Below are 21,834 nucleotides of genomic sequence, written 5' to 3'. Positions count from 1 at the left end.
TCCAACCCCAGTCACCACCCAATAAAACCCCTCCTTCATCCTCCCGCCTTCCCACTTGCTCGGGACTTGGTTTAAATAATGCCTCCATTGGACAGAAGAAGACACTTCCCAAAAAAGCAGACGTGCTTCCACATCTACACTGTGACCCTTCGTAAGTAAGTCACTCGCTGTTTCAGGTGGATGTGAACACAGAAAAAGACAGAAGAAAGAAATCCACCTTCCTTTTGATTCAGATAATTTCCATCTCAGTAGGAAGCATGTGTTCACCCAGATACCAGTGGGCTGGTTCCTTTGTTTAAACAAAGGCTTTCCTGAAAGCTACAGGGAACCAGAGGCCGGGGAGTCTCAGAAAGAATTTTTCTCTTAGTGAAAGCAGGAGGTGCTCTGGTGGGAACGCCTTACCCTGGTTTGACAATTCTGGACATTCAGCCAGCCGGGTAAATTGTGTGAACGTGTGTGACCAGCGGTTTTACCCAAGGAACTAGTTTGCGTCCAGCCTGCTTTAGCTGGCTACTTCCTCTACAGCGAATGCAGATCCTTTTAAATGCATTTCCTCCCAGATGAAGCACACGCGTGGGAACAGATGTGATTCTCACGCAGAAGTGGTGTCTGAGGGGCCACGATACACGTCACAGCTCATCTACTGAACCAATCTTGAAAACCAACCGAGAGAATGCCTTTGAAAGTCTGTTTCACTTCCAAAAGAAAATGATGGAAGGAAACCCCAGACAGCATCATAGCTGAGAATAAATCTAAAGAGCTCAGCATAGTACCTGGCAGACAGAAAGCGACATAAATCTCAGTGTTTCGTTGAGAACATATTCCCATCAACACCTGAAAGTCACACACGGTGACAGTGACACTCCTAAGAGGACAGGTCCCTTTATTGAGAACCTGTTATGTGCAAAGCACTAGTCCAGCTCCTCCCTGTAAGTGTCGCACGTCTCCCTGACAAGGCAGTCAGACCCACTTTACCATACAGAGGAGGATGCTGTGGGTACCAATGTTATTCAATAAGTAAGTAGCGGAGCTGGGCCTGGAACCACTTGGATCCGGGAGGCACTCTCTTCCCGCTCCGTTCCGCTGCCTCACGTGAAGGACCTTCTGAAAGTATCTCAGAGATGGCTCCTTCCTTGGAGATCCTTTATGACCTACCTCCCACCCAAAGCAGCAATGTCCCCAGCAGACGGTCATTCACCCTTTGCTTAAATAATTACAGTGACAATGGGCTCAGAGAGTTACCACTCTATGGCTGAGCTGTGAACCAACTGTCAAAAGTTCTGTCTCGCGCTTCCCTGGTGGCGCAGTGGTTGAGAGTCCGCCTGCCGATGCAGCGGACGCGAGTTCACGCCCCAGTCCGGGAGGATCCCACGTGCCGCGGAGCGGCTGGGCCCCGTGAGCCGTGGCCGCTGAGCCTGCGCGTCCGGAGCCTGTGCTCCGCAACGGGAGAGGCCAAAACGGTGAGAGGCCCGCGTACCGCAAAAAAAAAAAAAAAAAAAAAAAAGTTCTGTCTCTACACTGGGCTGAAAGCTGCCCTCACATAACTTGGATCCATTGGTCCCGAGTGTACTCAATTCTGTAACAGATTTTGCAAACATCAGGAAGACGACGTTGACAATGATGATGACGACGATGGCATCAATGTTCATCTTAAAGCCTCGTTACACAGAGCAGCCAGATGTCAAGGGGTTCCCTTTCCAACCTAACACCCTATACAGTACATATGGGATATATTTGGATGTGAACAAAAGAGAAAGCTTAATCCATTATGTCATCTGAATGGTGGAATATCATAATACCATTAAAATCAGGTTTCAAAGGACACTCTAAACCATAAGAAAATGCCCACCACATACGGTTAATGAGGACATTATAAAAGTAGTATCATCACAATTTTGTAAAAAATAAAACTGTAAACATAAAAATGTATAGAAGGAAATACCAAAAAAAATTGTGATCGCCCTTGATTAATGCATAGGGCTTTAAAAAATGTCTTCCTTTTGTATTTCTGCATCATTTTGAAATTTTACAATGGTTTTTTTTTTTTTTCTTTCTTAAATGTTTTGGACTTAACCATCCAATCTAGGGAACCACCTGTAAGCACATTCATATAAAGATTACAATATTAATAACAGTAGTAATGATAAGAGTAACTGTAGCAGCTCTGAAACTTATATTATTTACCCCAAACCAAGCAGCATTCTTGGGACTTCACACATATTAACACACATTCAAGCCTCATCACAACCCTCTGAGTTAGATACTACCATTGTCACTGTTTTACAGATGAGAAAACTGAGGTCGGAAAGATTAAGTCACTTGTCAAAGGCCCCAGAACTAGTAAGAGGCAGAGCTAGGAGCAGAAAATGGCTCGAAAACCCGCCCCATCCACTTCTGGGTGTATATCCCAAATTACTAAAAACCAGGTCTTGAAGAGATATCTGCACACCCATGTTCACTGCAGCATTATTCACAATAGCCAAGAGGGGCAAGCAACCTAAATACCCATCAACGGATGAATGGATAAAGAAAATGTGATACATACACACACACACACATGAAATATTATTCAGCCTTAAAAAGAGATGGAATTCTGACCCATGCCACAACATGAGTTGTCCTCATGGAGGAACCTGGAGGGCACCACGCTAAGTGAAATAAGCCAGTCACAAAAGAACAGACATTATATAATTCCACTTACATGCGGTACTTAGAGTAGTCCAAATCATAAAGTAGACTGGTAGTTGCCAGCGGCTGGAGGGAGAGGGAAATGGAGAGTTTTTGTTTAATAGGGGCAGAGTTTCAGTTTTACGAGATGAGAGCTCTGGAGACGGATGGTGGTGATGGTTGTGCAACATTATGAACGTATTAAATACCACTGAGGACTTCCCTGGTGGCACAGGGGTTAAGAAGCCGCCTGCCAATGCAGGGGACACGGGTTCGAGCCCTGGTCCGGGAAGATCCCACGTGCCGCGGAGCAGCTAAGCCCGTGCGCCACAACTACTGAGCCTGCAAGCCGCAACTACTGAGTCTGCGTGCTGCAACCACTGATGGCCACGCAGCTAGAGCCCATGGTCTGCAACAAGAGAAGCCCGCGCACTGCAACGAAGAGTAGCCCCCGCTCGCCACAACTAGAGAAAGCCCGCGCGCAGCAACAAAGACCCAACACAGCCCCCAAATTAAATACATACATACATACATACCACTGAACTGTACACTTAAAATGGTTGAGATGGTAAATTTCATGTTATGTATATTTCACCATAAAAAAATTCTGGGAGAAAAGTTCAAAATGAATAAAAACCACCTGAAGATTGTGAGCTTGTGGGGCTACTCAGAGACAGAAACTAGGGTCACAGTCCTCCTTCGGGTCTGAAAGCTTCCAGGTCTCCACTCCATGCATCTTCCTGACCAGTACACGTGGCCCCTGCCAAGACAAAGCCAACCAGAAGTAGGCTCCATGAGGTTCTTCTAGAAATTAAGCTGAAAATGACAGCCATGTTCACCACTTCTTCCCAGAAAGGAGGAAAAGGGTCTGAGCCGTCCCGCTCACATAGCTGTGGGCACAGGCACCTGTCACCAAGTTTGATGGGCGCCATCCGAAGGCGGGAAGCAGGTGAGTCAGGCTGAGGCTGGGTCTCCAGCTCTCTCCCTCCTACCTGCCTCCACCGCGCCTCCTAGGTGAGGGTTCTGGGCCAAGGCCACATACAACAAGGCAAGCCTCAGGTCCAGCCTGCCTGCTCCTGCAAGTCAGAAGACACAAGCAGCGGGAAGCCACAGAAACAGCCAAGGATGGGGCTCGATGTCCCACCAACAACCTCGGGTCCATCCTCTCCCAGCCCCTACTGTGTCCTCTGGGTGACAAGGTGGCATGGGGGCTCTAACTGGGGGTGAGACACAGACCTGCTAACTCCCAGTCAAATGACTGCCGCCTCCCCTCCAGCCCCCTGAAGCTGCCAAGGTCCCAGGGGCACTGCCTGCCCCTTCAAAGCCTGGGAAGTTGCCTTCTGCCCCTGGGATGCTGAATGAGCATCTTCCTGGTGTCCTACAGGCACCCAAGGAGGGCACGTCACAAGAGCCTGGAGCAGGCAGGAGGGCAGCTCCCCAGAACTCTGGGTAGGTGGACATGGCAGACCCCGGGCAAGGGACAACTCGGCACCTTACAAGCCAGATGGGGACCGGAAGTAAGCTCGAGCAGAGGGAAGAGAGCCCCCTGCCGAGGGCGGCAAGCTCTCCGCCGCCTTCTCCTGCTCTGCGGATGGCAGCCGAGTCCGCTGGGAGAGAACATGGCTCTGGTACCAGAGGCTGGCGTTCAACTTCAGCAATTCCTTTTATTCCCTGTGTCTCGGGGCACGTTATTTACTGTCTCTGGGCCTCAGGTTTCTCCTCTGCAAAGCAGGACGAGAACAATATTTGCTCTGCGTGCTTGTGATGAGCAAAACCCCGGGAAAGCAGTGTCTAAAACCACCAGCAGGCTGGAAATGGCCCTGACATCGTGGGTTGTGGGAACCCACAGAACAAACTCACGGTAAACGGGGGCTCACAGCACACGGAGGTTTTCCAGTTTGCCTTAATCATCTTGACGTTACATTTTGCAGAGTCTGCCCAGGACCCGGGCCGTGGGTCTTCACCTGAAGCCTTGGAAGAGAGAAAACGGGCCTGCGTGCCGGGGGCGGGGCGGAGAGGGCCCTTGGCCGTCAGAAGATCCAAAAACCGTGCACAAATCCAAATTACCAACTGGGAGACTCAAGGGAGAGAACAGACCTGAGGGAACTAGCAAGAATTAAAAACACCATTTTTAAAAGTACTGCTTCTTAGCCAACTCCTCCGATGTCTTTGGGACACCAGCTGACACAGGTCTGAGCTCCTGCGTTTCACAGACGCCACCATCACGTCCGATAGTAAAGGAGGGTTGATGCCACCACCTGTGCTGGGCCGGGAGCGCCCTTGGATGGCGCACCTCGGGCATGCGGGGGCCCCGATGGGCACCTCTCCATCTTCGGCAGGTCACTGGACACCAGATGAGCCTCAGGACACTGCAGCCCCTAAGCAGGGGAAGGGACCACTCAACTTCGAGGTCAACTCTGCCAAAAGAGAGCAATGACCCGTCCCTGATGGGTAGCTGACGGCAGCTCCCGGCCGGCCAGATCACGGAAGCCTGGCAGCGTACAAAACCTACAGCAACTCCATCAACGTTCAGACGCTCGCGGGCCTGGGACTCCCGGGCACCATACCGACAGGGGATCCAGGTGGAAACAAACTGCCCTTGCTGTCGACCACGTGTCAGCGCTGAACTCCCTTTTCTTCTTGGTGTTAGAAAAAGCAAAGCAGCCCACTTCCGGCGTCTGTAGACGGCTGGTCCCTTCTCTGGCTCGCAAGCCGGGCCGAACGTCCTCGCTCTGGTCTTGGTGCCTCTTGTGACACAATGTGAGCCCTGCTCCAGGGCGACACTCGTCACCGAGCGGTGTGAAAACCGGGGGCCGGGGAGGAAGTGGGGAGCGTGTGAAAGCAGAGGGGGAGGAGGTGCCGCAGAAGCCCACGGCCAGCAGTGGAGACGCAAACTTGACGTTGCCATTTTCCTGTCACCCTCTCATCTCCAGCACCCAGGGAGACAGTGCCAGCTTTTCACTTCCCCCTGACTTTCGCGCCTGGCATGTTAAAGACGGCTTCAAGAAAAAGAAAAGAAAACAAAAAAAGGCTCAAGTGTTCAAATCATGAAGCTCAGGAGCCGGGAGAGAATCCTCTCTTTATGTCCAGTTGAAGCACCAAGAACCACCTGTGACAGAATCCCCAGGTCCCCTCCTACTCTCCATTACCTGCTCCTGGATGCTTGTCTCTTGTGACACCACAGCCCAGCTCCGAGCTGACAGTGCGCCCGCCATCTCCCATCGGGAGCAGAGGCCTTTCCGATTACTCAGTTACTAAGGAAGGTCCACCAGGGACCCCACCATGTCCAGCTTACTGACTGCTCTGTCTTTGACCTGGTTCACAAGTACCTTGTGAGACATGCATCTTTTTGATCATCCAGAAAGCGGAAATAAGTCTCTTAATTAGTACCAAAGTGCCTGAACATGGGATGCTAGCTCACTAGAAACCCAGGCAAGATCCTAAGAACACGAGCCCAGCCACGAACCTACAAAGGCGTGCTCCCGGGTGCCTCACAAATGAAACGCAGAGAAAGACCCAGAAGAAATCAAGGTGGGTGGGGCATCTGTTCATTCCAGAAAAGCAAGAAAGGCAGAGGTACCCCCCATGCAGGATGCAAGGCTCCAGCCAGACACACCCCACCTCCCAGTCACCGGCCTCGGCTGCCCGGGGCCGGGAAGCGACACAACAGGCTGCAGGGCAGAGCTGGTCCCCACGCGCCAGGCACGGCACTGTCAAAGGGCTGAGTGGCCCCAGCACGAAAGGGTGGCTACATTCAGGAGCTGGTCCCTTCACATGCCATCAGCCAGGACATTCCACCATTTGCTGCTGTTTCAAAAACTGCCCGACTGCCTATTTGATTCAGAGGAGGAAGATTTCAGAGACTATGAGAGGTGAGTTCCATGGTCCTCGCAGGCGGAAAGGTATGTGTTTCCTGCTGGTCAAGGTCTTGGAGTCACTCGGGTACCGCTGATACAAAAAGTTGGCCAGAAACTTTGGTGGTGCCTGGGGACCCTGGGCGTAATTCAGTCACTAGGCTTCTTAGAAACAGCTCTCTGCTCAGGAGTTTACCAGGGCACAACACAAGTGTGCCGTGAAATTGACTGAGTGAGTTGGTAAAGAGCATCTTTCTTAAAAGAATAGAACAGAAAATAGAGTGCTGTCCTGTGTAATAAGTTCATTCATTTTATATATTCACGTATTATATGTATGTAATATACATGTTACTATGAATATGCTATTATACCTATATTAGATATACACATCCATGTATATATTGGTGTGGCAAATTGTATTTTTCAAACGTGATTGCAGTATTTATGATCTCACATATTCCTCTAGAATCTTGTCACTTCCTGATGAAGAGGTAGAATCTATGACCCTCCCCTTAGACTTGGGTTAGTTTTTGTAACTGGCGCAGTGAGAAGAAAAAAAACAGTGCAGTGGAAGTGATGCTATGTGACTTCCAAGGGTCAACTATAAAAGGCGATAGAGCTTCCAGATGACTCACGCTCTCTCTGGAGGCTCACTTTTGGAATTCAGCCACCATGCTGTGAGGAAGCCCAAGCCACACACAGGTGTCTGTGCCAACAGCCCAGCTGAGATCCCAGTGAACAGCCATGCCAGTTACCAGACAAATGAGTAAATGAGCCTTCAGCTGATTCTAGCCTCTCTCCATCTTTAGAGCCACCCAGATGATCAGTGTGGAGCAGAGATGAGCTTCCCTACCAACCCTGTCCAAATTACAGATTCAAGAGCTACATGACTGCTACTGTTTCAAGCTGCTAGATTTTGGGGTGACTCATTATGCAGCAACAGAGAAGCAGAATCATTGAGTTGCAATATAAAATGTAGCTCCTACATCTATCTCACATCAAAAAAGTTTGGGGAACACTGAACTAGACCATCACTCAGTTTATATTCATTCATTCACTTATTTACTCTACAAATATTTACGGAGCCCGGTACGATGCTGGACATATTACATGCTGTTCATTCAGTCTTCCCCGCAACCCTGGGAGAGCCCACCTCGTTATCATTCCTATTGAACAGAGAGAGAACAAGTGAGGCCCCTGACCCCAGACAACAGGTGAATTCTCAATCCTGCTCAGGGCAACAGTAAGGCAAGGGGAGACGAGGAAGAAGAGCTGACCTTTCCATGGCAGAGATGCAACAAGAGAAGGCTGCTTCCTGGACAAGCTCTGTCCTAAAAGGCAAGCTTTCAAGAACTCATACGACTTATTAGAGTTTAGAGTTGGCTTGAAAAATCATCCAACCCAAACCCTCCTTCTACAGATGAGAAATCGGATTCCAGAAAACACAAATCTATGGAGCTAATACATAGCCAAGTTGGGACCAAAATCCCCAAACCCCAGTCAGCAGCCTGGTCCTCTTTCCAGCCCGCCACACTCCAACAGCCCTGTCTGGGATTCAGTAACAGACCAAAACGAGTTTCTTCTGAAAGGAATGGGAACCACAGTGCGGGACGGTGAGCTTCGAGAACAAGCAGAGGGAAGGGATGTGACGAGTTGTGACCTGCATCGTTATCCGTATTCCCGATGCTCCTAGACAGGGCTCCCGGGGAGACTGGCAAACGGTGAACAACGGAGAGGACACCAGTAATGAGAGGAAACGAAAGGAGCTCTTGGAGCCCACCTGCTGCAGGACTGGTGGGGCAGCAGGTGGGGAAGGAGTGGTCCTGGAGCCCATCAGCCCTGCAGCCTCCAGCACAACCTCCAGACGGCGGAAACCAGGGGCACTTGCCAGTCTCAGGAGTGCTCGCCCCCCCTCCACCTCCTCCTTCCAGGATGGCTACCACACGCCACCCTCCCACCTTCTCCCGCCTCTCCAGCAGGACCCCTCCCTCCCATCAGGATACCCCCACCCTAAGGAGTCTCAATTTCCAACTTGTTCAAACCCTTACTTCTGGTCATTGTGCTAAAACCTCGTATGTGCTTTACCTGTTTAATATTCACAACCCAACTTATACACTTAAGGAAGCTGAAGCATAGAGAAAGAGGTTAAGACATTCGCCTAAGGTCAAACCGCTAAGTGACGGAGTTGGGGCTGAACTGGGGCAGTTGGGTGTTGCATTGCTTGTTTTGAGTCACTGTGTGAAAAACTACCCCACGAAGGAAAGTGAGCTGGAGAAGGGAACTGAGACCTTTAGTTCCCAGGGGTGGTGACGGGGGTGACAGTGGTGAGAGGACCAAGCTCTGTGGTGAGGCTATTTGGTCATGGTTTCCAATCTTCACCAGTCTAGCCAAGGAAGAGGCAACTGAGGCTCAGAAACTTGAAGCAGTTTTTCCAAGTTCCCTTAGCCGACCTCCTTTTCTTTCCACATTTCTGCTCACATCCTCCTATGACTCAAGAAGAGCACGGTCCGACCCCACCTTGAGCAGCTGCACTTTCACGTTGCTTGTTCAGACTTTCATGTCCTCTGTGCTCTTTCTTTAAAGTCACATGTCCTAACCTCATCTCCTGCCTTCTCGTGGGCTGCCAGACCTCTAAACCACATGGCGAATGGACCTGCCCAGCCTCAACTCCAGACTTCCTGAATCCCAGTCCCACTCAGAAAGAGCCCTCCTTCCAGGCGCTTCCCACCCACACCAATCGGGCCACATGCCTTTTAACCACAAAGCTTGGTGGCACTTTTCTGGTGGTACCAGAAGACCCTGCAGTCACTCTTTTCTCCATACGACCCTACTCTAAGTAGCAATAGGCAAACTGCAACTTAAGAATAAAGCATATCATTAATAATGCGGAACACACCCAAGCAATAACCCAGCATCTCAATACAAACTTGAATGACCATTTATATTTCATTCCGAGGTTGCCGCCAAGTATGGAACGTTGCCAGCTAAGAACCTCTAATTAAACTCCTTTCCCCCAGGTTCCGCCTCCCTTTTGCCTGCCTTCAAAACCCAGAGCTTTCCGGAAACACTTGATCATTCAGAATCTGTGCTTCTAATAGCAGATTTCATGGAAAGAGCAGCTCTCTCCACACTCAAGATTCACAATCACCAAGACAAAAGTTGTTTCCCCAGTAGCATCCTCTCTCTGCTCTCTAAACGTAGCTTAAGGAAGAGAGGCTCCTCACCCCTCAATGACTCGGCCCCAGCCAAGCCCTCCTGCACACCCGATGGCTTCAGAACCCACCCCGAGCAGCCAGTGTCAAAACAGCAAGCTACAGACGCAGCCACAATGATCAGTCCAAAACCAGAAGACAGTCAGCGCCACACAACGGGTGGTAACCAGGTTTCATCCTGGCTGAATGTTGTCCAAAAGAAATAAGAATCTCGGGGAGAAAACAGATGAGGGAGACAAGGCAGAACTCCTATTTCCACGTCCACAATGACACTTCTGCCAAAGGGAAACTCAGGGGAGGCGGGGTCATAAAGTGTCCCCATCCAGTCCTTTCACCTTCTGTCAGTTTGGGCTGCTACTACGAGAAACCATACACTGGGTAGCTTAAATGACAAACATTTATTTTCTCACAGTTCTGGAGGCTGAAAGTCTGAGATTAGGGTGCCAGCATGGTCGGGTTCCTGGTGAGGCCCCTCTTCCTGGTTTGCAGATGGCTGCCTTCGCCCTACATCCTCACATAGGGGAGAGAGGTCATCCCTCTCCTGTCTCTTCTCTGAAGGGCACTAATCCCATCGTGGGGCCCCACCCTAATGGCCTATCTCAACCTGATTACCTCCCAAAGGGCCCACCTCCAAAGAGCATCACAATGGCGGTTAGGGCTTCAACATAAGAATTCTGGTGAGGCACAACAGGCTGTCCACAGCGCCTTCCTCTTATCAGGACACCCTCCTACACGGTTCCCCCTGTGCATGCACTCCTGTCAAAGGCCTGTGCATGATGGGACCGAGCCGCCACGGTTGTTTCGGGAGTGGGCAGCACAGAGAAATCGATTTGCAGGCTGTGCCTCCTAGGCATCTCCATCATCCCACCCTCTAACCATTTATCCCACCAAACCTGGGTCCTCGTAAGGAGAGAGGCAGAAAGCTTCAATGAACAAAGCAGCCATGTGCCCCCAAACCCACTTCCTCTCAGGATCTAACAGGGAGTGTCATATAACACTCCCTGTACAACAGCACTGGTCAGATGGACAAGTTAACTAGAAACATCTAACACTTACTCACCTGGCCCGAGTCCACGTAATCAACATGTGGTTAAGCCATGGTCCACTTAGCTAGTCAACCTCCCCAGCTGGGACAAACAAAACTGTCCCCAGATACCGCCAAATGGTTCCTGGGGACGAAATCTCCCCCAGTCGGAGACCTGGGCTGACCTGCTGGAAGGCCTCCACGGGGAAAAGCCTACAAGGGAGTTTTCACACCATGCCTACACTTCTCCCCGCTCCAGTTCTACTGCACATCACCTCCTCTCTCTCTTCAGCGCGTTTCCACCGCCTTCACCCGGCGGCCTGTGGCTTCCTTCTCACCCTCCCTCGAGGGTCAGCAGAGAACAGATGCCTCCCTTAGAGTCGTACAGGTCCCTCCAGTCCACAGGGCATCACCTGCTCTGGTTCCTAAAGCTGCTTATCTGCGGACCATTCACTCAACAAGCATCCTTGGCGCCTTCTTGTATGGCCACTCCGGGCCTTGAACGCCAAGAGGAAGCATGTGCGGCCCTGAGAAGTAAGTACCACGTCCTGGGAGAGCATGGAAGTCGCAGGCAGCCGGCCTCACAGAATCGCGCAGGGCAAGTGCAGGGCACCAGGGAAACAACAGGAGTCAAATGCCCAACTCAGCTTGGGGGAGAAAAGGGAGGAGTCAGCATCCCCCAGAGAGGCGATGTTCAAGTCAAACCTTAAAAGACCAGTGGGAGGGCCTCCCTGGTGGCGCAGTGGTTGAGAGTCCGCCTGCCGATGCAGGGGACACGGGTTCGTGCCCCGGTCCCGGAGGATCCCACGTGCCACGGAGCGGCTGGGCCCGTGAGCCATGGCCGCTGCGCCTCCACGTCCGGAGCCTGTGCCCCGCAACGGGAGAGGCCACAGCAGTGAGAGGCCCGCGTACTGCAAAAAACAAACAAACAAACAAACAAACCAGTGGGAACCAGCTGGGCAGATGAAGCGGGACGGGATTCCTTAAGACAGGGCGGCGGGAAGTGCAGTGGGTTCTCGGAAGAGCAAGCTGGAGGCTAGTGCACATCAGAAGCACCAGAAGCAAACAAACAGGGCAAAGTGTGGCCGGAAATCCAGAGGCCCGGAGAATTTGCGGCACGTTCACCAGCATCTGATTCACTTCAACAGGCCCCTCGTAACAGCCAAAGGTCACTGTGCAAACGCACGCATCCTGAGGGAGGGGCACATGTCTCCAACCAAACACCCTCCCCCCGCGGGGCAACCTCAGAGCTGCCCCTTTCTAGGGCTTTCTCTCTGGGGCACCTCCAAGCACATGCTGTGCTACACTCATGACCACCCTCCCCGTTCATCTAAGGGGCTGGGGGCCTTCAGCCTTGGGCTACAACCTCTATTTACCTACCTGGGAGGACAGCGCTGGTAAAGAAAACCAAAGACTAAACTTGAACGCAGAGGAACAGATGGCCCTTGGAGAATGTAAGTTTGATTTGTAAAATGATGGCTGTGCTAAGGGTGCTATAAATCTTCTCCTTGCATCGTGAGAAGGTTACCTTTGCACATGACGTTCCATCTGCCTGGAATGCTGGCCGCTCCCCTCCCCCCATCCTCACTTCTCGAGTTATTAGCAGGTACAAAAACGTTCCTTAAAGTAACTTTCTAGGGTGTTTCTAGTTATTCAATATTATAATGCTGCAAGAAACAATTATGCTAACACAGCTAAATAAATTCCCAGAAGTGGAACTGTAGGGGTGAAGGGTGGGCATGTTTTTAACTTTGATTACCATTGCTGGGCATGGCACCATTCTGCGGCTTTATTTTCTCCCTCTGTAAATCAGGCAAATATTAATGGCTATCAACTCAAAGGGCATGGGTTGAGCTTTCGCCTCCATCCAAAGTGGAATTTTATAGAGATGTGGTACTGACCTCCCAGTGCTGGACACCCCTGCACCTCCCCACCCCTGTCCAACACTGGGCCTCTTCCATTAAAGCCCAGGATAAAGAAACCGCGCGCACAGTGTTCACATAAGAAGACGCAGAAAAGAACATTTCAACACGACGGCGAGGCAGCGAAAATGTTGAGGAACTAGGATGCAGTTTTCCTTCTTCCCAAGGAAAACCGCTTGCAATCATACATGGACTTTTACCGTATCTTGTAACCATCCGAGACCAGTTCACAAGCCTCTGAGAAGATTCAGAGCCACCTATGAATATAAAATTACATCTTCTCGAAAATGAAGAGGAAATAATAAATTTAAATGTAAAACCATGTATGACTTGTTGCAATGGGTAATATATTAATGATATTAGAACAAAATATATGAAATATATATTTATTATATATATTAATAGATTTGCCTACACTACTGAGCATTTATTATGGACCTGACTATATATAATTCATATAGTTTCTAATCTGTATCGCCTGCCGTCCTGCCATATGGGCACCACGGTCACCACTTTACAGATGAAACCGCGTCTCGGTGGCCCAGTTCTGACCTAGGATCCTTACCCAGACTTCCTGAGGCCTGAAGCCCACGCTCTCCATACTCCTCGTGGCCTCACTGACGTGCTGTCCACTCTATCTCACTTGAGGAGGGAGCCCTCGGCTCTGCAGCATCCCATACACACCCCAGTACCACGCAGGTGCCAGTCAAACCCCCTGAACCAGTGAATCTGTGTCAGAGCCAGTACAAAGGTGAAGGCAGGAGCTGGTCGTGTTCTGAGAGCAGATTTAACCCAGACATGATGTATTAATTTTATAATTAATACTTAGGGAGGTGATAAAGACACAGACTAATATTCCATAAGTAGATGGAATTTCTACTTAAGTAGAAATAAGTACTTATTCGATAAGTAGCTGGAATTTTTACTGAAGTAGAAATAAGTACATCGCATAAGTAGATGTGATTTTCTATCAGTGAGTGAGAACAACATCACAGAAGCAGAGGCTGATTTGGATTCTTGACTTCTGGAGACATCCAGCCCTGCAGTCCCAGTACCTGGGAATTAACTGTTCCAGATGTGCCAGGCAGAAGATTTGAGATACAGGACCCAAGCTTTCCTCACACTTGGCTTTCTGGAGACTGCTCCTGGTCAAGCACATCGCAGGACTGGTTTTTAAGCAGCCACCACGATGCCGAGGCAGAGGAGAGGACAGCAGAAACAACTGAGAATAAAACAAGAACGTGTGTTTCTGTGATGTCCAACGGATTTGGTGTGCCTGCAGGTCCGAGAGAGTGAGACCACAGCAGCACGGCCACCCTGTGTGCAGACCTAACCCGGAGGGGGTCCGACACTCAACAGTCCCCTCTGCTGCCCGCGGTGCCAGCTTAGCGCACGCCTGCCTGCCTGTCTGTCTCAAATAAGTGCAAGACCTGTCATCCGAGCCTTCCTTTGTGGATGTGAGAAGTGTCACATCTGCATTTCAAGAGTTCTCTTTGCAAGGAGAACAGCTGAGCTAGTGTAGGCTGTCCTTTACTGAGCTCTGACTACATCCTGGGCGCTGGGCTCAGCACCTGGCTTGTGTGTGTTCTCTCTTTTTTATCTTCCCAGGAACCACATACGTTAGATAACATTATCCCCACTTCACAGGCAAGGAAACACAGCTACTGAGCTAGTAAACTTCTCCACGGTCTTACTTGAGCCGTGGCTCTCAACACAGTTATCCACGATGCGGGGAGAGGGCGAATACTTTAAAAAAATACACGCGCCTGTTTTCCACTCGCAGAGACGCTTATACACCTGCTCTAGGATGCAGCCTGGGCGTCCAGGGTTTTAAGAGCTCCCTGGGCGATTCTAACGTGCAGTCAAGATTGAGACCCACAGCACCAGTGTGAATAAGCAGAGGAGGCAGGATACGAACCCAAGTCTCTCCAATTCCAGAGCCTGCAATCCTAACTGCTTACCTAGAAGACACTCCACGGTGAAATGAAGACCATCAGGTGCTAGCAATCAGTAATCATTGTTACAGGAAATCCAAACAAGACCAACTCCACCTTTCCAGGCTGTCCAGGTCTTCCATGTCGTTTCGGGTCTTTCAATTGAAGGGTTATAGCCTCGAGTTCTCTGTGAACCGCGCCCACCTCCTGGGCTGTATTCAATCAGTCTTAGATGTCTGCTCTCAGAGCTGCCCCTGGGCAGCCCTCCTCATTTCTAGAAAACCAAGAGCTCAGACTTCCTCCCATCCCCGGACTGGTTTGGTCTCCTGGCAGCAATTTTACCAACAAATGTTTTCAAAAATCAAAACCAGATCTGCTTCCTATTAAATCAGGGAACAGCCTTCTATGTAAATAGTCCTTGGGTTATTGCCCAAACAGCCCTGGTTCATTTTAAGAAATAAAGAGCCCTTTCAATACTTTAAAATAAGTGCTTATGTTGTTATCTTCCAAAAAAGCTTCAGCTTTGTCGAAATGGCCCGGGTGTATGTCTGCCCTGCTCTTGAAACACTCTCTCTTTTCTCCTCTCTACTGTTCCTCCCCACGTGACAGACGGGAACCACTGCAAACCTTTGGGTTTTCAGATGGACAGGAATAAAAAGAATACGGTTTGACCCAGTACGCTGATTACTGCATCAGCTAATCAGAAAGTAAACAGACCATTGCAAAGAAGTCACTCCACGATCCACACAGCCAACGTTGATATCATTACACGATAAGCATTTAGCATTAAGTCCTCCTCCCAGAGCCCTCCCTACAGGGGCGAGGGCAGCGATGTGACGCCCTCGCCATTAGAGAGCAACACGTTTGATGTCAGCTCCTAGGACAGAGAGGTGAGCAGGCGTGCGTCTGTAGCCCACACCAATACCGCCCACCCCTGGGTTCACATGCTGTGCCCTGGTCACGGAGAACCGGCCAAGTCCATGGTGTCACAGACTCTACTGCGCTGAGAAGCCAGGAGGCTTATCTCACGACCACTGTGGTTTTTAACCAGCTGTGACCTCAGGCAAGCGACCTAAGACCTAGAGGCTCTCGGGGCCCTCGTTTCCTTATGTACCGAGACCCCCGCCAGCTCTGCAGGTCCATGGCCACCAGCGCGGGCGCCTGCTCTCCTCCTGTGTCCACTCACAGGTGTGCTGCAGCCAGGCCCCTACGTGTTCTGACCTCCCTTGTTTCTGAACTGGTGGGACTTTTGGTGAAAAGCTTCCTGGAAAACAACAAATCTGAGATCACTGCAAACGACAGGTCTCTTTCAAATGAAATGCAGCCCTCATCACGGACACATCCCACAGACACACCCAAGGGCAAAGGGGCAAAAGCTTGAATTTAGAGTTCTCTTCAATGTCATACTTTGTGCAAAGAACTTATCTTTGAATCCTCTCAGCTCCACTATAAAAATCACTCAGGTTATTGAGTGAACCCCCCTAAAAGGGTAACTAAATTAATAATACAAGTTGGGCTTCCCTGGTGGCGCAGTGGTTGAGAGTCCGCCTGCTGATGCAGGAGACACGGGTTCGTGCCCCGGTCCGGAAGGATCCCACGTGCCGCGGAGCGGCTGGGCCCGTGAGCCATGGCCGCTGAGCCTGCGCGTCTGGAGCCTGTGCTCCACAATGGGAGAGGCCACAACAGTGAGAGGCCCACGTACTACAAAAATTAAAAAAAAATAATAATAAAAAAAATAATACAAGTAACAGTCCTCTCAGGAGAGCATGTTTATCACCTGTAATGCGGTGGCATCCTGTCTTACGCACACAGCGAGGGCACCAAACAGGCAAAGAAGCAGTTCAGCCTCTGGCAGAAGGTGAAGTGGAGGAAGATTGGGAGGGAAGCAGAATTCTGGTAAAGGCCACAGCTGGCAGCCATCCGAGCCTGCAGATGCTTCACAACTCCTGTCTGTATAAAGGGCCGGATTTCCTGATGTTCACGGAGCATCACTTCTTATACTCATCTGTGAATACTGAGGAGCTAATAGGCATTTCAATGAGATCCAAGCCCGCCTGATCATAATCTCCTATTTGATCATAGTAATCGAAAAGCAGCAGCTCCAAAGCCACCCTTCCTATCAGATTAACCATAGAATTCAAATGATTTAGGAAAACAAACTCCTGTTTGACAATTTTCAGAGGCAAAGACAAGCAGATCTTGTCCTTCGGCAATGCCTGGATTCTACCCTCTCAAAACCACAGTCTGAAGTGGAGGGAAGATTCCTCCGCCCACAGAACAAGCAGGAACGACAGCTGGGTCTGCCATCTCTGTTCTTCCTAACAAGCTTGCTCTCAAAAGAAAGCTTTCTCCCTTATTCCTTTGAAATCAACAGCTGTACTCAATACGAGACATCGTAACGCTGCAGCTCAGAGGACGCGGCAACATAATAAAGTGCACATCTCATCTTTCAGAGGCCAGCAGCCTTCGGCCACGTGTGGCACAGCCCGTCCTGCTGGGTTGCAACGGTCCACACGTCCAGCCTGTGGCCATCCTAAGCCTCTCGGGCTGGACACCACAGTGAGGTCTGATCTCTTAATACAGCATCACGCCAAGGACCCAGCCAAGTATGGCAGCCTTGATGAAGGGAAATGCACAGGGTGGTAGAGGGAAGGTTGGAGAATGTCTGTTCAACTGCTGGCAGACCAACAAACGCTAGCAGAGGGGGAGGGGACCACAAAACACCGCGCTGGGGCTGAACCTCCCACTTTGCCCACTTTGCTACCGAGCACAGCCCCATTCCTAGCATAACGATGAGGCCAAGAACGGAAAGTTAACGACGCCACGGCTCTGGGGGCTGTGCCACCGCAAGGGGACAGGCTTTAGAAGTATCCATATCATTAAAGAGGATTTATGTCAAATCATCTTCAAAACCTCCAAACGCAGATCTATTCACCTATGACTCCCAAACTTGCAGGCTAAAAACCAGCACTCCCAGGCCACCCCAGGAGAAGAAGGCTACAGCATCAAAAGAGAGGCTGTATTTGTTAGAACTCTGAGGACCACTGGCAGGGTGATTACTTATATCACCTGGTAGCCTGGATCTCTAAATTGGAGGCAACAGTGTGGGGAGAACCATCCTTCTGGAAAAACCACTCAAAAGGAAGAGTCTCGGTGAGCAGCCCCAGGAGAGGAGGAGGCTGGGAGAGTGTGAATGACACGGTCAAACGGAAACGGGCAAACCAGGCCTGTCGTGGCCACTTGTTAATCCCAGAGTGAGGGTCTCAAGCAGTGTCAGCAGACACGCCCCTGAGGTTGGCCGTGAATCACATGTGCAGGCTGCATCCACTGCCCCTAACACAGCTATGCAGGTGGCAGCCAGTGACAGCAAGCCCTGCAAGGCTCGGGGGTCCTAGGAAAAAGGAAGAGGCCAACAGGATCCCACTAACTGGTCTGCTGATGGTGAAAAGGGCTTTGAGAGGCTGGAGGTACACATTTGAGCTTTTCCTCTTTTGACCAGCCCTGATCCTCACCAGATCCCTACCTCCTAGGGGCCCCAAGCAGAGGTGGCATCCCAAATTCCGGGTCCATCCACACCAGGTGTCAAAGTTTTGGGGCAAAAATTTGCTAATCAGAAAGGGAGTGGTTAAGGGATGTTTTTGGAACCTCTGTGCCTTCCTGGATGTTAAAGTAAACAAACCACTCTCTCACCGTCACTACAAAAGATCAAAGATTCAGGATGGAGGGTGTATGCGTTTGCTAGGGTTGCCACCACAAAGTACTACAGACTGGGGTGACTCAGAGGACAAAAAGATACTGTCTCACGGTTCTGGAGGCTGGAAGTCAGAGACCAAGATATTAACGAAGCTGGTTCCTTCCGAGGGCCGTGACGGAGGCTCTGTCCCCTGACTCTGCCTGGGCTTCTGGGGGTTTGTGGGCGACTGCTGGCCTTCCTCGGCTTGTAGATATATCCCGCCGACCTCTGCCTTTATCTCACATGATGCTCTCCCTGTGTACGTGTTTCCAAAGCTCCTCTTTTTATCAGGACACCAGTCATACTAGATTAGGGGTCACTGAATGACCTCAGTTTAACTGGGTGACCCTATTTCCAGATAAGGTCACACTCTGAAGTATTGGGGGTTTTATGGAACACCAGTTTTTAAAAATGCTCTGCAAAAAGAGAATCCTTCCACGGGTATATAGTTATCCCCAAACTCATCGAGTTGTATACATTAAATATTATAGATTTTTACACATTAGTCATAAATCAATAGTGCTTTAAAAATAAAAGATAAAATATATTTAATATATGTGGAGATACATTTATGTGTGTGTGTGTGTATATATATATATATAAATATATATAAATATATATATATATATACACATAAAAGAGAAAGGATGAATCCTCTGGTCCAGTATGTTTGAGAAATGCTCCAACCCTATCCCCTAAAGATTCGTTGTTACAAGACACATTTATGAAGTGCCTCCTCCATGTCAGGTACTGACTATGGTTCTGAGACTCCAAAAATAAATAAGACCTGAGGAATCAGGTTTGGGGGGTGATGGAGAGTGGATGGAGTGCACCGTGATAAGTGCTATGACAGAGCCCAGAGGAGAGAAACTTACTTGAGCCTTGGAGGAGAAGGAGAAGGTGTAAGAGAAGGCCTCCCAGAGGGGAAACCCAGCTGGGTTTTGAAGAGTGCATAGGGGTTTGCCAGTCAAAGTCATCAGGAAAAAGGCATTCTGGTCAAGAAAGCAAATAACAGTAATAACCCAGCACACATCTGAGGCAACATCACAAGCCGAGTACTCCTAGTTGATAAAGGACAAGGCGAGTGAGGTGGAGGGGAAGAGGTACAGAGGGCTAAGGAGGGCTTGAGGATCACCCGGAGGGTGAGAGAAGCCACTGGAAGCACTTACACATGGGAGTGATGGAACCAGAACAGACAAGGGGTGAATGAGTGAGAATGAAGGCAGGGGTGCCCGTCAGGAGGGCGTCTGTCTATTTCACTGATCCAGGCAAAAGAGGACAGTAACGCTGGAGTCAGAAAATCATCATTTTGCAGCCGTCATAACACAGACCGGATGAGGTCCACACCACTGATGGGTGCGGGATCCCGGGAGAAATGCTGACGGTGAGCCAAATGGTCTTCAAGAGTCTCCCCCAGATCACTTCTCAGTTGCAGTGGAAAAAAAGTAGACACACACAGAAGAGAAATCGGGCCCGCCTTTACCAGGTGATCAAAACTAACACCGCCGACGCCGGGCAGATGGACATCACGCGTCTCCAGACGTGATCCTGCTGAGAATGTGTAACCTGAATGTAACCATCAGGAGACCCAGATAAACCTCAAACGAGGGACATTCTATTTTAAAAAACAACAAAAAAGAAGAAACCGTATTCTTCTAAAATATCATATCATAAAAGGAAGGCCTGACCATGTTCCAGACATCGGCATTGACATTGGCTGAAGAGACATGACCACGCAACGCAGTGCCTGACCCTAGACTGGATCCCGTCTAGAGGAGGAAATGCCATAGAAGACATTACCAGGTGAGCTGGCAGAACTGGAATATGGAAGGTAGATTAAAGCAATGCATCAATAATTAAAGTCACTGAAGTCGGTAAATGTATTGTGGTTGCCTAAGCGAACACCCCAGTTCTTAGGAAATACACACTGAAATGTTTAGGAAGTTAAGGGCCACGACGTATACCACTTATCCTCAAATGGTTAAAAAGAAGGTGAGACGGGTGGGTGTCTGTGCAGAGAGAAAGAGACCACAAGCAAGGGAACACAAAAGGCATGTTAACAGTCGGTGAACCCGGGTGAAGGGTCAACGCTCTTCTGTGCACTGTTATTCTCACAACCTTTCTGTAAGCTTGGAATTAATTTCAAATAAAAACTCGGGGGAAACGATGACGCCGAGGGCCTGAACTGGGGCAGCACGGGCAGCAGTGAGGAGCAGAGGGGGTACAATCTGGGGAGATTGGTAGGATCTGTGGGCGTGAGGGAGAGGGACAGCTAGAAAGACTTCCAAGTCTCAGGTGTGTGAGTCTGGGGGGCCTCGTGGTGTCCTGAACGGAGCCAGGGAAGGGATTAGAGCCAGCTGGCCTGGCAGGAAAAAGGAGATGCTTCTGAATAAATGTCTGGCTCTAACGATTCCTTCGAAAACCTCTTTCTTAATAACATCTCTAGTTGGCCACGCCTGACTCTGGCTACAAGCCATCCTATATAAGGGAATGTGCTCATGTTCAAGGTATTTTCCATGAATTTATACTTGTGCTTTGCAAGGGCCCATCAATCATTCCTCCCAGGTAATGGTAGGAGCTGCAGGGCTGCCCCCCTTACCCAGCCCAAAGGGAGGTCCTGGAAGCGAGAGAAGCCTGGTCTCCCCAGTGCCCATCCCCATCCCTGTCAGGCACGTGGCATAGCGTGTTCTCTGCTCAAAGGCGATGTTCAATAAAAGCACTGGCCAACAGTTTCTTTCTTTTTTTTTTTTTTTTTTTTTTTTGCGGTATGCGGGCCTCTCACTGCTGTGGCCTTGCCCATTGCGGAGCACAGGCTCCGGACGCGCAGGCTCAGCGGCCATGGCTCACGGGCCCAGCCGCTCCGCGGCACGTGGGATCTTCCCGGACCGGGGCACGAACCCGCGTCCCCTGCATCGGCAGGCGGATTCTCAGCCACTGCGCCACCAGGGAAGCCCCAACAGTTTCTTTTTTTTGTCATTTTGTCATTTTAGCCCCAAGGAAAGGGTGTTCTTATTGGTCTTCCACCAAATAGGGATCATGTGAACAATTTTGAAAAGAAAATGAAAGTTTCCAAATGCCATAGCAACACCCAGACTTCCTCACCAAAGGCAAGAGGAGCAGACCTGCCTACTCCTCGCACGTCATTTGCAGCAGTTTTTTGCATGATTCAATGCCTTGAATCCGCTCTTCTAAGGATAAGGAGAAACGTGCTTACGCCACATGCGGGTAAAGTCAGTGTCTCACCCGCTGAACTGCCAGGGGATTTACAGACTCTAAGTACTGCTTCTGACAGCCATGCTTCTAGCCACCACGCTCCAGCGGGTGGAGGCCTGGAGCGGGTGGAGGCCTGGAGCGCCTCCTGAGCTGCTCTGTTCCTACAGCTGCTGACTTCCAACGCTGCCTCTAGAGACCAGGCCAAAAGCATCTCTGAAGTAGGGGCTAATTTTAAATGCTGGAGCATGAGACATGGTCGAGTGATCTTTTGCCCT

At 50.1% G+C, this 21,834-nt stretch overlaps 1 protein-coding gene across 1 annotated transcript in view; it reads right to left on the bottom strand.

The window, feature by feature from the left end:
* GFOD1 (Gfo/Idh/MocA-like oxidoreductase domain containing 1) overlaps nucleotides 1-21,834 on the bottom strand; it is a 107,352-nt gene that overhangs the window by 52,590 nt on the left and 32,928 nt on the right. The window lies entirely within an intron of this gene.

Source organism: Kogia breviceps, chromosome 10 (genome assembly GCF_026419965.1).
Source record: "Kogia breviceps isolate mKogBre1 chromosome 10, mKogBre1 haplotype 1, whole genome shotgun sequence".
Lineage (NCBI taxonomy): Eukaryota > Metazoa > Chordata > Mammalia > Artiodactyla > Physeteridae > Kogia > Kogia breviceps.
The sequence above is the reverse complement of the archived record's forward strand: the minus strand, read 5'-3'. Positions and strand labels throughout refer to the sequence as shown.